The following is a 12912-nucleotide window of genomic DNA, read 5'->3' as shown; positions in this document are numbered from 1 at the left end:
GATCCTACGTGGACTTTCGAAATCAGGCTAGCTAACAAGCGCTGCAAGCTAGCTACTGCTAGCTATTCCAGAATCCTAATGGTGGAATTGCTTGGGTAGCTCTTATGTTTAGTATACTGTACATGGCTAGCTAGCGTTGAGTTGCTTGGTTATTCTAGCATGCATAATTTCCGTCTAATGAAGCTTACTAGCTTTCCCTCGGCATTATGGTAACCACATTCCTATTGCCAATTCCAGAAGGTGGAGGAAGTGGGGCTTGCGGGCACCTCCAATAAGGAAGAAGCCTCCGGGTACTTGGCTCGGTTAACACCTGGAGCGAGGGCCGAGTGACCGGTGAGCCACTCCACAAAAACATTACTGGGACATCAGTGGTTACGGCCAAAAGGGGTGCTATGTCAGCCTTTGCCAGAGGCCTCTGTGTCCATGAGGGGCTGGGGTTCACCCAGGCTATACCGTCTCACGGACGCACAACTTAGTTTGGAAGCTTTTCCAAACTAAGCCATCTTCCAAGGGTGAGTAATAAGTTGGCCGATTTGCTCTCTGTCCACAAGGGGACCCCCCCCCCCCCCCCCCCACACACACACACACACACTTGTGTAAAACGAGCCTGTTGTGACAGAAGTACCCCCAAGGGGAACTGCCAATCGAGGTACGTCGCTGAACTTTGGCACATAAACACAATTGTGTCAACCCAAAGTTCCACAGTGTTCACGGGTGTCAAAAGGGTTGCGTCTCCCACATGAAAAGTCCCAGCTAGCACAGTGGATCTGACAGTCGGGGAACTCGGCTGAGAGTCAGACTCGGCAGACTTCATGTGGTCTGAGTCTGGGCCACCTTCGGCAGTATTACGTATGGCTAGGATGCAGGGATTGAGCTCGGGACAATTCCAGTGTGAGGTATCTGGCCCAAATGTATAACTTGAGGCTACTCTCTGGCATATATCAGGCCCTCTTTAAATAATTAACATTTCATTATTTATTTATTTTTCCATATTTTCTCAATGTTTTTGTGATCAAAAAATAACATTTACATTTAAATTAAATTCTTTAAGAGTCCTGTTTAAGTAGTATTTTACTATTTTTATACTTTGTGCAAGGCAATTGATAACCATTAAAAACTTTGGATGTGGCCTCCCGAGTGGCGCAGCAGCCTAAGACAGTGCATCACAGTGCAAACTGCATTGCTACGGGTGGGTGTTGTTAAGGTGACCAGTGAGCTGAGGTAAGGCGGAACTTTACCTAGTAAAGACTTATAGAAGACCTGGAGCCAGTGGGTTTGGCAACGAATATGTAGCGAGAACCAGCCAATGAGAGCATACAGGTCGCAGTGGTGGGTAGTATATGTGGCTTTGGTGACAAAACGGATGGCACTGTGATAAACTGCATCCAATTTGCTAAATAGTGTTGGAGGCTATTTTGTAAATTACATCGCCAAAGTCAAAGATCAGCAGGATAGTCAGTTTTACAAGGGTATGTTTGGCAGCGGGATTGATGGAGTTTTTTTTGAGAAATAGGAATCCAATTCTAGATTTAATTTTGGATTGAAGATGTGAGTCTGGAAGGAGAGTTTGCAGTCTAGCCAGACACCTGGGTATTTGTAGTTGTTCACATAGAGACTGCCAGATGTTCGGACAACAGGCCCTCCGATTTGACACACTGAACTCTATCTGAGAAGTAGTTAGTGAACCAGACGAGGCAGTCATTTGAGAAACCAAGGCTGTTGAGTCTGCTGATAAGAATACTGTGATTGAAAGAGTCGAAAGCCTTGGCCAGGTCGATGAAGATGGCTGCAGCGTGGCTAAGGTACACCCTTGACCAGCTCGGAAACCGGATTGCATAGCGGAGAAGGTATGGTGGGATTCAATATGGTGGGTGATCTGTTTGTTCACTTGGCTTTCGAAGACTTTAGAAAGGATGGGCAGGGCAGGGCAGGGCAGGATATAGGACTGTAACAGTTTGGGTCTAGAGCGTCTCCCTCTTTGAAGAGTGGGATGACCGCGGCCGCTTTCCAATCTTTAGGGATCTCAGACAATAAGAAACAGAGATAGGGATTGCACAGATTAGAGATAGGGATTGCAACAATGGCAGATATTTTTAGGAAGAGAGGGTCCAGATTGTCTAGTCCAGCTGATTTGTAGGGATCCAGATTTTGCAGCTCTATCAGAACATCAGCTGTCTGGATTTGGGTGAAGGAGAAGTGGGGTGGGGGCTTGGGCCAGTTGCTGCGGGGTTTGCAGAGCTGTTGGCCGGGGCTGGGGTAGCCAAGTGGAAAGCATGGCCAGTTGTTCTCGATTATCGTGGATTTATTGGTGGTGACAGTGTTTCCTAGCCTCAGTGCAGTGGGCAGCTGGGAGGAGGTGCTCTTATTCTCCATGGACTTTACAGTCCCAAAACTGTGGGAATTATTGCTGCAGGATGAACATTTCTGTTTGAAAAAGCTAGCTTTTACTTTCCTGACTGACTGTGTATATTGGTTCCTGACTTCCCTGAAAAGTTGTATATGGCGGGGACTATTCGAAGCTAGTGCAGTACACCACAGGATGTTTTTGTGCTGGTCAAGGGCAGTCAAGTCTGGAGTGAACCAAGGGCTATATCTGTTTTTAGCTCTACATTTCTTGAAAGGGGCATGCTTATTTAAGATGGTGAGGAAAGCACTTTTAAAGAACAACCAGGCATCCTCTACTGACGGGATGAGGTCAATATCCTCCCAGGATACCCGGCCCAGGTTGATTAGAAAGGCCTGCTGGTAGAAGTATTTTAGGGGGCGTTTGACAGTGATGACAAGTGGTCGTTTGACCGCGGACCCATAACGGATGCAGGCAATGAGGAGGTGATCGATGAGATCCTGGTTTAAAACAGCAGAGGTGTATTTAGAGGGCAAGTTGGTCAGGAATATCTATGAGGGTGCCCATGTTTACGGATTTGGGGTTGTACCTGGTAGGTTCCTTGGTAATTTGTGTGAGATTGAGGGCATCTAGTTTAGATTGTAGGACAACCCGGGTGTTAAGCATATTCCAGTTTAGGTCACCTAACAGTACGAACTCTGACGATAGATGGGGGCAATCACATATAGTGTCCAGGGCAAGGCTGAGAGCTGAGGGGTGTCTATAGCAAGCGGCAACAGTGAGGGACTTATTTCTGGAGAGATGGATTTTTAAAAGTAGAAGCTCAAACTGTTTGGGCATAGACCTGGATAGTATGACAGAACTCTGCAGGCTTTCTCTGCAGTAGATTGCAACTCCGCCCCCTTTAGCAGTTCTATCTTAACGAAAATGTTGTAATTGTAATTGAAATTTCTGAATTTTTGGTGGCCTTCCTAAGCCAGAATTCAGACACGGCAAGGACATCATGGTTGGCAGAGTGTGCTAAAGCTGTGAATACAGCAAACTTAGGGAGGAGGCTTCTGATGTTAACACGCATGAACCCAAGGCTTTTACGGTTACAGAAGTCAACAAATGGGAGCGCCTGGGGACACACAGGACCTGGGTTAACTTCTACATCACCAGAGGAACAGAGGAGGAGTAGGATGAGGGTACGGCTAAAGGCTAAAAGAACGGGTCTTCTAGTGCGTTGGGAACAGAGAAAAAAGGAGCAGATTTCTGGGAGTGGTAGGTGGTACAGACAAGGGTATGGTAGGGTATTAGTACTGTGGAGATAAACCTAGGCATTGAGTGACGATGAGAGCGGTTATATCTCTGGAGGTGCCAGTTAAGCTAGGTGCGGTCTCCGCATGTGTGGGGGGTGGTGCAAAGGAGCTATCTGAGGCATGTTGAGCTGGACTAGAGGCTCCGCAGTAAAATAAAACAATGAGAGCTACCCTAAACAACAGTATACAAGGCATATTGAAATTAGAGAGAGGCATAAAGCAATCACAGGTGTTGATTGGGAGAGCTAAGACAACAACGGTAAACAGCTAAGACAACAACAAATGGTAAATGGCGATGAATGGGCAGAGAGGGTCAGTTAGCTACACACAGGGCCTGAGTTCGAGGCTGGGGCCGACAGATAAACAAAATTAAGTACCGTGTTAATGAACACTCCAGCAGGCATCAGCTGTGTAGCCGAGTGATCATAGGGTCCAATGAGCAGTAATAGATGAAACAGGGAGCAGTTTGGTCGTCGTTACTACGCGTGCGGGAGACACTGCGTTCAGGAAGCTAGCGGGCCGGGGCTAGCAGAAGGGTCTTCACCGACATCCACAACGCAGAGGCCGGTTGAGAGCACATCGGCCGAATTACGTCAGCAAACCAGCAGACCAGTTGTGATGGATCGGCGGGGCTCCGTGTTCACAAAGGGTCCAAGCCAATTGGCAAGAGAGGTATTGTAGTTGGTGTACTTCGTTTGCTAGCCGGGAGATGGGCCTAGCTCGAGGCTAGCTCGAGGCTAACTGGTGCTTGCTTCTGGACAAGGCGTTAGCCATAATAGTCACTCGGTAGCAGCTAGCTAGCTGCGATGAATCCTGTGTAATGGTCTGGGGCTTGCAGCAGGAATCTGGTGATGTAGTGGGAAAAAAGCAGTCCGATATGCTCAGGGCTGATATAGCACTGTGCAGACTGGCAGGTATTATCCGGGCTAAAGCGGCTAGTGTCTGACCTAAAGGTAAAGACAGCTAGCAGTGGCTAACAATGACTAAATAGCTAGTACCTGATTAGCTTGCTAGCTGCTGATGGCTAGCTTCTGATGGAAGTTCCAGTTATAAGGTAAAAAAAAATAGCAGATCCGTACCACTTTGGGTGAGGCGGGTTGCAGGAAGGCATATTTAATTTGAAAATGGAAAAAAAGAGATTGAAATATATTGAAATGTATACAAAAAAACGGAATATTTACACGGAACAAGCAAACGTCTTACTGCTACACCATCTTGGAGAAATGGTTATATCATACTTATATCATTTCACTCGTGACAATATAATCATTACCAAACTTCTAATCGATCAAATAATCCACATGGCGCAAATTAGCCATTCAATTTTTTGTTACAGTTCAGCACTCCCTCATTGACCCACACTACAAACAAAAACTCCTCGCTTGGTGAGCGAAAAAAATGAATTAAAAACGCCACCTGCTGGAGAAGACAGATTTTGAGCCCAGTTATCCGTCTCGATTTGCCTCTTCCTCTGGTACTTGCTAAAATGTGTTGCGTGTCCCCCACGCTCCTGCAGCATCATCACATTGACTGTTCACGAGGCCTCATGCCCATTCTGAGGGAGGGAATATCCTCCCATCTCCAGACATGGGCAATCCGAGTGGTTTCTATGTTGGATACAGGGCGGCTGGTACAGATGGTATTTCCTGTTTCCGGAAAGGGGTCGGAATTTTACGCCCGTTCTAGACTTGTGTCTTCAGCAAGCATCTCAGAGTTCGCCCGTTCAAAATGCTCACAAACCAGCGTCAGTTGCAGTCCGTGCATCCCGGCGATTGGTTCACCACCATTGAACTAAAGGATGTGTACCTCAGTCAGGAAGTTTCTGAGGTCCATTACGAGGCGATAGTTTTTGGTGGTGGTGGTGGCTCAGGGGTTTAGGGTGTTGACCTATCTGGACGATTGGCTGATAGCAGCAGTCGAGGGAACAAGCAGTCTCTAGTGTTATAGAATCCACCAGATGTGGGCGCAGTGGGACTAATTTCCAGCGTGTGTGTTGTTGTTTATGCCTGGCTGGCGCCGCATAGTCTAGCTCTCCCCCTCACATAAGCGATATCGATCACCTCCAGCTCATGGCTTCAGCCCATCTGACTGTCCCCATGCACCCCACACTCTGCCCATATGTTATAATGCCAACTGTTATTAATAACTGCTATAACACAGTCTGCTTGACAACTTATGTTGTGTGTTATTACATGCTACATAATTTTTTGTTTAATTTAACCTTTATTTATCTAGGCAAGTCAGTTCCGAACAAATTCTCATTTACAATGATGGCCTACCCCAGCCAAACCCAGATGATGCTGGGCCAATTGTGTGCCGCCCTATGGGACTCCTAATCACGGCTGGATGTGACACACTCTGGATTCTAACCAGTTTATTTAACTTTTATTTAACTAGGCAAGTCAGTTAAGACCAAATTCTTATTTTCAATGACGGCCTAGGAACAGTGGGTTAACGGCCTTGTTCAGGGGCAGAACGATAGATTTGTACCTTGTCAGCTCAGGGATTTGAACTTGCAAACTTTCGGTTACTAGTCCAACGCTCTAACCACTAGGCTACTGCCGCCCCAAGGGTAGTGCCTTAGACCATTGTGCCACTTGGGAGCCCGAGTGCTCATTGGCCATTGGACATAAAAATTACAGAAGTTGGAAATTGCAAATTCAACAATGAGTAGTTTGGAATGAATCAGTAGCTAACTGCAATTCAGTGGAGTAGGTATGTGGTCCAAGTCTGGGTTTAAGGGTCTCTTTTCCATGCTTAAAAGGATAAACATTCAACAACATGGGCCAGAAAAGGTTTAATACATTGGCCATGCTGTCAAACCAGCATGACTTCTGCCAGGTTCAAAACAACTGGAAACTTGGAACTGGGAAATCTCAGACATCAGTGAGTTCAAGACAACTGGGAACCCGGGAAAAAACTAGCTCCGACTGGGAAAATACGTTTTGAACAGTCATCCAACTCTGAATTCCAAGTCGGGAACTCGGGGCTCTTTCTAGAGCTCCGACCATAAGATCACTTGCGTCATGATTCAACCTGAGAGTTCCCAGTTGTCTTGAAAGCACCATAAATCCAAAGAATGGCAGACTTTGATGACAAAGTTGGATGACAAGGATCGCCGCGCCAACTTCCTGTTCAAGTGAGCACAGCACAACAAGGTGAGTCCAAAAATGTCTTGTGTGCTTCTGCAAAAATTATGTAATATGCTATGGTGATATGTATACTGTAGCTAATAAATACATATCAAGTGTATGTTGTCTAGTAAGTTGTTAGTAACCAATGTGCCTCACCCTAATAATTTGGCCCCTTTCCACCTGATTCTGACTTGCTGGTGCACATGTAGCCTATAGCCTGTTTTAAAGAAATGTAATCATCAAATATTGTAAGAGCTGCTTATATGCCCCCTTTATTTATCCTGCAGTTCTGACTTTGTGTACAGGGAGAATACTGTAAGAACGGCCCTTGTTCTGAATTCTGGTGCTGTACATTTCAAAAGTGCTGAACAAATAGTTATATTGACTACATCATCTTAGTTCGCTCAATAATGTCTTAATCGAAATTAAGGATGGTCTTTTATCCGCTCGTCATCACCGTATGCCATAGTGTGTACATCTCAATTGTCAGTAAAAACAAAATTTGTTTAAGCAAGTCAGCCATATCAGCTATGTTTTTTTGAAAGGCAGTAAATGAGGCTGAATTAACTGTTTCGCTGCCAGAAAAGGCTCCGCTGATAGTCAGGTGTAGCAGTGGTAATCATTCACAGCCAGGTGCTTTCAGGTGAGGGCGAAGGACACTGTGTACCTTGTCCCCTAGCTAACTAGCAGCCTCCTTCTTCGTGGTGGGGTTTTTCAGCGGTTGGCATCCACCGTTGGTGCATTACCGCCACCTACTGTGCTGGAGTGTTGGCCAGAGACAGCGCTAGCTGCCTCAATGGCTGTGGGCGCGGCATGTAGTAAGTGGTGCATAGTGGGCGCAGCATCTAGTGGGTGCGGCATGTAGTAACCACAGTCTGCAGATATACATTATTGTTATTTTCCAAACACATTCAATTTGGAGCTCGAGGTGATTTAGCCCTCCAATCGCTAGAGGGCATCCGAAGTTTGGGGGTGTCCGAAGTTGGGCGACAATTATCTAAGTTAGCTAGCACCACTATCTCTTGCTTGCTAGCTATGCATTGTTTTTTTGTTTTTTTTTATCATTCAAGAACAGTATTTGTTTGATTCTGTTGCAGTCTCCTGTCCTTGACATAATGTGGCCTTGAAGGCAAATAAAAGTACAATCATACCATTGTAAGTAATGACTGATTTAGTTAAAGTCCATTCAGTTAATCCATCTTTCCACAGATGCTACCAAGTCTGGATGTTTGTAATAAAGGAGGGAAACCATTGTACACGACCCCTGCCATCAAACATTACATTGTACAAAAGGCCACACTTTGCATCGCAAGTCATAACTTTTCAGGTAAATGCAGCAACATTACTTTAGACTTATGAATGCAATATGATCCTCAAAGTACACATTTCTTTGTAGAGATATACTTCTCAGGTAAACAAATACCCCTGACCATGTCAAGAGCACAGTCACGGTGCCAACCACACACCAATGCAGGAGGTGCCAACCATTTTAGCTGTCTGTAATGTGTCCATTAGGAACCCAACATTGCAGGTTTCCCAAGAGTGATGGCAAGGTGTTGGGTTTAGGATGGGGCTTGTAGCCTATTCTCTCATTGATCATCTGTTCCCGTGTCTTCCCATCCCCTGTTCCACTACCGGCTCCCACCATGTCACTCGACATCGCCACGCCAACAACATCCACCTCATCTCGCTGTTTCTTCCGACTCTCAAGCTCTTTCTTGACACTCTCAAACTCCTCCGTGTCATCCAACTTCAGCTCCAGACGGATGGGCTTTCTGCGCAGCATCTTCTACCACTAACGTTAGATTTTGTTGTTGTTTATTTTGGATAGTAGCTAGCCACGCTCTGTAGAATCCGGCATCCTAGCTATGTATAGTTGGGGGCACAGTGGGGCAGCTCGTGCTCATGTCGTGCCACTACGGGTGTGAATGGCTAGCTAGTGGCAATACTATCTAACAAAACACCAAACATTGTTTGGACTGTGTAGAGCAGGGCTCTCAGACACTGTTCCTAGTTACCTAGTCAGTAACCTAACGTAGCAGGCGTATCTAGTCTGTTATACCTACCCTTTTTTAAATAAACTGTCATTGTTATTGTAGCCTGCACATCTTACCTTTTTTCACAGCTGTCACAAATCCTGTTGTGCCCCGGCAACGTTGATTTTTTTGTACAATTCTATTTGCTTCCGTTTCGTTTCAACATTTTTGTGTTATTTTTGGCAAGTTGTCGGTATTATTTGTCCTTTTTTAAATAAAAAAAACATTGTAAGTACATCTGCGTTCCAATTTGCCCATAATTCTTGGAGTTCCTTTGAATGGTACAGTTTTGTGATACTCTCAACTCATCCTGTGGTATAAGCACATTCATAACTGTTTTATAACACCTCAAATTTATGTCACTTTACTTAAGGTGTCTGTGCACACTCTATAAGGGCATATGACATGGTTATGATGCCCATCATTCCATTCCATGTAATAAGGTGACACAGAGGTTGGTAAATTACATAACATCTGTTATGTAGACTTATGTAGCACCTAATAACATATGACATCAGTTGTCATGCAGACTGTATAACAGCAGTTGCTATTAACAGTTGGCTTTAGTGCATATAACAACAGGATAAAGATTTAACACCCATTATATCCAGTGACTCAACTATTTAAAACTGCTTATGATAGCTTATGACAAATGTTATAATGTGTTATATAGCTGTTATAAAAGCTTTATGAATGCATGCATAAGGACACCTATAGCAAAGTGTTACAGATTGTTTTGCTTAGTGTAAAAATGTGAAAATTGCACCCAGGTGATTAAAAAAAAACTGCTTTCAAGCATGAGTAACATGAGTGACAATTAACAATATTGCATTTCTGTGTATAGACATGACAACATGAATGTGTGTGTGTGTGTGTGTGTGTGTGTGTGTGTGTGTGTGTGTGTGTGTGTGTGTGTGTGTGTGTGCGTGCGTGTGCATGCGTGTGTGTGTCCGTTCTTTAGTAATCATATGTGAATGAAACTGAAGGCAAGGAGGTGCTAAGGAGCTGCTACAGAGGCAGCATGGTGAAGACATATTGACCCATAAATAGTTGTGATGTTATGAATGTATGACAAAACAGAATAAAGCCTGCATCTTCAAGACCCTCACCTCTGACCCTTCCAACAAAAAAAACAATTTAATCTTGCAGATATAAGCACCAAGCTTCTTCACGTTTATCCAGTTATGACCTATTTTGATGGCATTGCCTAGTGAAAGACCACTGACTGTTCAAAATAGCCAAACATGTTTTATTTATGGAGCTTTCAAGAAATAGAATTGCAAATTGCCTATTATATTCTATTATGTTTATGCACATTCTTGACTTGCATTTAAATTCACTCCTTGTATTTTATTATGATCCCCATTAGCCGACGTCAATGGCAACAGCTAGTCTTACTGGGCTCAGACTTATTGGGCTCAAATGTACTGTATGTAGTTCTGTCCTTGAGCTGTTCTTGTCTGTTGATGTTCTGTATTATGTCATGTTTCATGTTTCGTGTGGACCCCAGGAAGAGTAGCTGATGCTTTTGCAACAGCTAATGGGGATCCTAATAAAATAACAAATAACAAAAAAGACATTACCAAAGACAAGACAATATACATCCATTTAAAAACATTAGCATGTAGTGTACGTGTGTGTTTGCATCTATCAGTTACACATACACTACCACTAACAGTTTTAGAACACATACACATACACTACCACTAACAGTTTTAGAACACCTACTCATTCAAGAGTTTTTCTTTATTTTTTACAATTTACATTGTAGAATAATAGTGACGACATCAAAACTATTACGTAGCACATATGGTATAATATAGTAACCAGAAAAGTGTTAAACAAATCTAAATATATTTTATATTTGAGATTCTTCCAATAGCTACCCTTTGCCTTGATGACAGCTTTGCACACTCATGACATTCTCTCAACCAGCTTCATGAGGTAGTCACCTGGAATGCATTTCAATTAGCAGGTGTGCCTTCTTAAAAGTTAATTTGTGGAATTTCTTTCCTTATTAATGCGTTTGAGCCAAATAGTTGTGTTGTGACAAGGTAGGGGGGTATATCAAAGATAGCCCTATTTGGTAAAAGACCAAGTCCATATTATGGCAAGAACAAAGAGAAATGTCCATCATTACTTTAAGACATAAAGGTCAGTCAATACGGAACATTTCAAGACCTTTGAAAGTTTCTTCAAGTGCAGTCGCAAAAACCATCAAGTGCTATGATGAAACTGGCTCTCATGAGGACTGCCACAGGAATGGAAGACCCTGAGTTACCTCTGCTGCAGAGGATACGTTCATTAGAGTTACCAGCCTCGGAAATTGAAGCCCAAATAAATGCTTCACAGAGTTCAAGTAACATACACATCTCAACATCAACTGTTCAGAGGAGACTGTGTGAATCAGGCCTTCATGGTCGAATTGCTGCAAAGAAACCACTACTAAGGGACACCAATAATCTGGAGTCCAAATTTGAGATGTTTTGCTCCAACCGCTGTGTCTTTGTAAGACGCGGTGTGTGTGAAGGGATGATCTCTGCATGTAAAGCATGGAGGAGGAGGTGTTATGGTGTGGGGCTGCTTTGCTGGTGACACTGTATGTGATTTATTTAGAATTCAAGGCACACTTAACCAACATGGCTACCACAGCATTCTGCAGCGATACGCCATCCCATCTGGTTTTTCAACAGGACAATGACCAAACACATATCTAGGCTGTGCAAGGGCTATTTGACCAAGAATGAGAGTGATGGAGTGCTGCATCAGATGACCTGGCCTCCACAATCTCCTGACCTCAACCCAATTGAGATGGTTTGGGATGAGTCTGACCGCAGAGTGAATGAAAAGCAGCCAACAAGTGCTCAGCATATGTGGGAACTCCTTCAAGACTGTTGGAAAAGCATTCCAGGTAATACTGGTTGAGAGAATGCCAATAGTGTGCAAAGATGTCATCAAGATAAAGGGTGGCTATTTGAAGAATCTCAAATATAAAATATATTTAGATTTGTTTAACACTTTTCTGGTTACTACATGATTCCATATGTGTTATTTCATAGTTATGTCTTCACTATTAATCTACAATGTAGAAAATAGTACAAATAAATAAAAACCCTGGAATTAGTAGGTGTTCTAAAACTTTTGACCGGTAGTGTACGTCAGTATAAACACAAAAAAAAGTAGGTCACATGGGGAAGAGGCGTTGTGCCGTGAGGTATTTCTTTATTAATTGTTTATTTTATCAGGTTTGCTGTTCACTTGCGCTATATGGGATTGAAGGGAGTTCCATGCAATCATGGCTCTGTATAATAGAGTATGTTTCCTTGAATTTGTTCTGGACCTGGGGACTGTGAAAAGACCCCTGGTGGTATGCCTGGTGGGGTATTTGTGTTTAAGTTCACTGTACAAACAATATTAATGTTTGTTATTGAAACAAGAAGCAATGCAGTCAGTGTTTCCTGAACACTTAGCCAAGAGAGACTGGCATGCATATTGATATTAGCCCCGTGATTACAATAAAGAGCAAAACGTGCCGCTCTGTTCTGGGCCAGCTGCAGCTTAAGTAGGTCCTTCTTTGCAGCACTTGACCATATGACTGGCCAACAATCAAGATAAGCTAAAACTAGAGCCTGCAGGATCTGCTTTGTGGAGTGTGGTGTTTTAATCATGACAGTTTACAATTTAAGGTAACACCAAGTAATTTAGTCTCCTCAACTTGCTCAACAGCCAGACCATTCACCACCAGATTCAGCTGAGGTCCAGAACTTAGGGAATGATTTGTACAAAATATAATGCTCTTAGTTTTAGAGATGTTCAGGACCAGTTTATTACTGGCCGCCCATTCTAAAACTGACTGCAACTCTTTGCTTAGTGTTGCAGTGATTTCACTAGCTGTGGTGTCTGACACATATAGGGTTGAATCATTGGCATGGACACACAGGATTCGCTTAATGCCAGTGGCAGGTCATTGGTAAAAATAGAAAAGAGTAGAGGGCCAAGAGAGCTGTCCTGTGATACACCATAATTCACATGTTTAACATCAGAGAAGCTTCCATTAAAGAAAACACTCCGTGTTGTATTTGATTGATAGCTCTGAA

The 12912-nt window shown here is 43.6% G+C and overlaps 1 pseudogene across 1 annotated transcript; it reads right to left on the bottom strand.

Moving 5' to 3' along the window:
- Nucleotides 1-7935: 7935 nt before the first annotated feature.
- Nucleotides 7936-8621, bottom strand: LOC118965226 (anaphase-promoting complex subunit CDC26 pseudogene; annotated as a pseudogene). Its single transcript, XR_016482501.1, has one exon. The product of XR_016482501.1 is annotated as an anaphase-promoting complex subunit CDC26 pseudogene (transcript).
- Between the last annotated feature and the right edge of the window lie 4291 nt (nucleotides 8622-12912).

The sequence above is a fragment of the Oncorhynchus mykiss genome, chromosome 1 (assembly GCF_057628025.1).
Source record: "Oncorhynchus mykiss isolate SJ-2025 chromosome 1, ASM5762802v1, whole genome shotgun sequence".
Classification (NCBI taxonomy): Eukaryota; Metazoa; Chordata; class Actinopteri; order Salmoniformes; family Salmonidae; genus Oncorhynchus; species Oncorhynchus mykiss.
Note: the sequence above shows the minus strand (reverse complement) of the source record. Positions and strands in the feature narration are given on the sequence as shown.